The sequence below is a fragment of the Anabrus simplex genome, chromosome 1 (assembly GCF_040414725.1).
Source record: "Anabrus simplex isolate iqAnaSimp1 chromosome 1, ASM4041472v1, whole genome shotgun sequence".
NCBI classification, from domain to species: Eukaryota; Metazoa; Arthropoda; class Insecta; order Orthoptera; family Tettigoniidae; genus Anabrus; species Anabrus simplex.
This window is the reverse complement of record NC_090265.1, coordinates 1,643,900,934-1,643,905,101: the sequence shown is the minus strand read 5'-3', so window position 1 is coordinate 1,643,905,101 and position 4,168 is coordinate 1,643,900,934. Positions and strand designations below refer to the sequence as shown.

The 4,168-nt window shown below is 38.7% G+C and overlaps 1 non-coding gene across 1 annotated transcript; it reads right to left on the bottom strand.

Annotated features, from left to right (window-relative positions):
• Positions 1 to 1,234: 1,234 nt before the first annotated feature.
• Positions 1,235 to 1,308, bottom strand: TRNAL-CAA (transfer RNA leucine (anticodon CAA)). Its single transcript has one exon. It is a non-coding gene; the product is annotated as a tRNA-Leu (tRNA).
• Between the last annotated feature and the right edge of the window lie 2,860 nt (positions 1,309 to 4,168).

The following is a 4,168-nucleotide window of genomic DNA, read 5'->3' as shown; positions in this document are numbered from 1 at the left end:
GGAACATGTGTGGAGTAAGGGGTGTTAAGTTGGAGGAATCTTGAGAGATGTATTTTAGCGTGTGAGAGTTGATAATGCTTTCATAGTCACAGAGGATAATTTATACTTCTTCAATCGTGGTGAAGCTGGCGAATTGAATTCCCACTCTTTCTGTTGGTACTATACTGGCCAACTGTTGCCCAGTCAATACTCTTAAGAACATTTTCTGCACCAGTAAAGTTTGTTCCTTGGTCAGAATAAAATACCTTCGATCGTCCTCTTCTATTCATAAACTGTCAAAATGCTTGCAAGAATGCATCAGGTGATAGTGAGGGGAGTAGTTAAATATGTTCAGGTCTGTACACCCTACAATTAAAGAAGCAAACTCAAGCTTTGTCACTGATGCTGTCACCTCTTGCTTTCACAAACAGTGAACTAGCCATATCCATTCCTGTGTTTTCAAAGAGCTTGGCATCATAAACTCTGTCTTCACAGGGAGAAGTGGGTACAGCTTCAGTATTCCTTCTAAGACATGGTGTGAGGTAGTTAAAAAGCTTGCCTCAAAGAAAAGTTCTGAAAAATCATTTGTATGTTAAGGTTTTCCAGAAAACCTATCCATAGTCTCATCTACAGAAATCGAAAACCAGTCAGTGACTTTGATAAAATCCACTAATTTCAAAAATTAAAATGTAATTGTTTCACTATAAAATGAGTCATTGTTGCTGCATTCTCATCTGTATTAAGATGTCCGGCTCCATGGCTAAATGGGTAGCGCTGGCCTTTGGTCACAAGGGTCCCGGGCTCGATTCCCGGCAGGGTCAGGAATTTTAACCATAATTGGTTAATCCCCTGGCACGGGGACTGGGTGTATGTGCCGTCTTCATCATCATTTCATCCTAATCATGAGGCGCAGGTCACCTACGGGAGTCAAATCAAAAGACTGCACCAGGCTTCTCCGGAGGCCACACGGCATGTTAAAATTTTATCTGTATTAAGATGAGTTCCCATGTACACTTATAAACTCTGGATGATCACCAAAACTTCACTCTCTTTGTACTCCTAAATAAACCAACTTTAACACCTTAAAGTTGTATCTAATTTTTCATTTTGATTTTTATGAACAGTTCACAAGCAATGAATATTGAATTTTCACGACCGCATTGTAATCGAAACTGACTTTCAACCTATTAGGTCGTGTTACATACATTTAGTACGTGATGAAGAGATGTTAAGTAGAGAACAAAAATGGCCAACTGGACACCAGTGGGATTCGAACCCACAACCTCCTGATTTTGCATCAGTTGCCCTACCAATTGAGCTATGGTGGCCTAGGCCATCTTTGTTCTGTTGGAAAGGATCTAAGCTACAGGTCTGGTACTAGTGCCATCACACTGTAGAGTGCATTTAAGTCGCCTGTTTCTATTAAAATGCGGTTGTGAAAATTCAATATTCATTGACTTGGCCCTCAATGAGCGACTTAAACGCACTCTACAGTGTGATGACAATAGTGCCAGACCTGTAGCTTAGATCTTTTCCAACAGAACAATGATGGCCTAGGCCACCATAGCTCAATTGGTAGGGCAACTGACGTGAAGTCGGGAGGTTGTGGGTTCGGATCCCACTGGTGTCTGGTTGGCCATTTTTGTTCTGTACTTAATATCTCTTCAACACGTACTAAATGTATGTAACACGACCTAATAGGTTGAAAATCGTTTTCGATTACAATGAGGTCGTGAAAATTCAATATTCATTGACTTGGCCCTCAACGGGCGACTTAAATGCACTCTACAGTGTGATGGCAGTAGTGCCAGACCAGTAGCTTAGATCTTTTCCAAAAGAAGGTCTAGGCCACCATAGCTCAATTGGTAGAGCAACCGATGCAAAATCGGGAGGTTGTGGGTTTGGATCCAACTGGTGTCCAGTTGGCCATTTTTGTTCTGTACTTAACATCTCTTCAACATGTACTAGATGAGTTCACGAGCAGTTTCTGCAGAATTTTCTAGGATCAGTTTTTGAAGCATTTCATCCTGCTGCACGCACCAAAAACAGCAAAGAATTAAAGGGCTGTTAAGAAAGTGGGAGTATGCTCTGAGCATTCATAGGACAGGAGCTATACTTGATCAAGAACATACACCATTGAATCATTGGATTAAGACTCTAAACAGTTTGTTGAGATCTGAGTGGACAGAAGCCCTCAAGCTATAGTCGTTCCAATGCGTTCCCTCCCAGGACAAAGATGAAATGGAGATAGAAACCCTTGCACACGTTCTCGGTTCTTGTCCACGAGGGGAGCTCCTTAGAAACATCATACTTCACAGAATCCGAACAAAGATCGCAACTGCTTTTTCCCAGCAAGACCACAAAGTGTATGAAGAAGTTGCCTGTATTGCCACTGGATGGGGCAGCAGATGGATTGATATAATCGCCATCGATCTTGGATCTAACTATCAGATTTGAAGTGGTCTCTAGCCAGCCTGAGGAGATAGATCATGGAAAGGGAGCCATCTATGAACCAACAATTTCTAGTGTTAAAGTTGTTGGACTGTTAACTGATGCCAGAGAAACAATGCCTAAATTTTGTGTGAAACATCTGAAAATATATGGGTTCCTTATAGCATTCTCCTAAATGTGTCAATATTGGTGATAAAGGGGTCACTTCAAATCATTTGTAATCATTTGTACAATCTGTTTTAACAACCACTGTTCATTATTAGTTTCAACGCTGTTTGTCATGTTCTGCAACTCAAAACATTGGGAAGTGATTAAAAAAATTTTTTTTCATGTTTATTGTATATATAGGCTTAGTGTCGAGATTCTTCTAAAATTTTTATTTCTTCTTCATTACAATGACTTTTGCCCAAGGTAAATCACTAGATGAGGTTCCAACAGTTTTACATACTTACTGTGAATGTGTAATACAAACACTGCATAAAAATACTGGGCTGTCCTTTTCATTGGTAGTGAACATTAACAAGGTCCAGTTTCTTTGCCAAGATGTTGAAAACTTCTTGATCATCCAGGATTATCTACATTGCTGCATAAAACACTGCATCCATTAGAAGATGAAGATGAACACTCTTACGCCGACGTTGCTGTATATAACACTATCACATCTAGGCTGTTTGGATGTTTTCTGCATGTCATCTTCAAACACTGATGGCTCATATGTATTCAGTACAGGTAAGGGCTGTATATTTCCATTATAATTTTTTAAAGAGTAAGTAATTAAACTTTTAAAGAGTCAGTAATTAAACTATATTTCACTGTATGTTTCATTACTAAGATGAACTAAGACAGTTCATTACTGAATACAAGTTTACAGACTGATTTAATGACAGTTAAATTCTCTAGTACGCCTCTTCAGTGACGCTTAGGCTATTTATGACAGCTGTTGGCGGAGCTGCAGAGGATCAAACCAGCCTTTGGGCTGAATACCCAACATACAACACATACAATGTAAACTTAAATATCTGAAACTTCACTGTTGGTTGCAGTTGCAGTATGAACATTGATAGAAGAAGAGTTGCCACAATGTGCATGTTACAAGTGATGCATCTCATATTTGGTTCCGTATTGACTTAACAATTTTTAATAAAATTCTTTAGAATTTATTTCTAGTTGTCCATCTGTTTGATTCAATCAATCAATCAATCAATCAATCAATCAATCAATCAATCAATCAATCAATCAATCAATCAATCAATCAACCAATCAATCAATCAATCACCAGTGTTCTACATTCAGGGCAGTCACCAGCTGGCAGATACTCTATCTGTTGTTTACTTAGTCTTCTCTTAAATAATTGGTCTTCTCTTAAATAGTTGGTAAATTATACCAATCCCTAACCTCCATACCTATAAACAAATATTTGCCCCAATTTGTCTTCTTGAATTCCAACTTTATCTTCATCTTGTAATCTTTCCTACTTAAAAAAAAAAAAAAAAACAACACAAACTTATTCGTCTACTAAGACATCCCACACCATCTCTCCACTGACAGCTCGGAACATACCACTTATTCAAGCAGTTTGTCTCTTTTCTCCCAAGTCTTCCCAGCCCAAAGTTTGCAAAATTTTTGTAACACTACTCGTTTGTCAGAAATCACCCAGAACAAATTGAGTTGATTTTCTTTGGATTTTATCCAGTTCTCGAATCAAGTAATCCTGGTGAGGATCCCTTACAGTAGAACC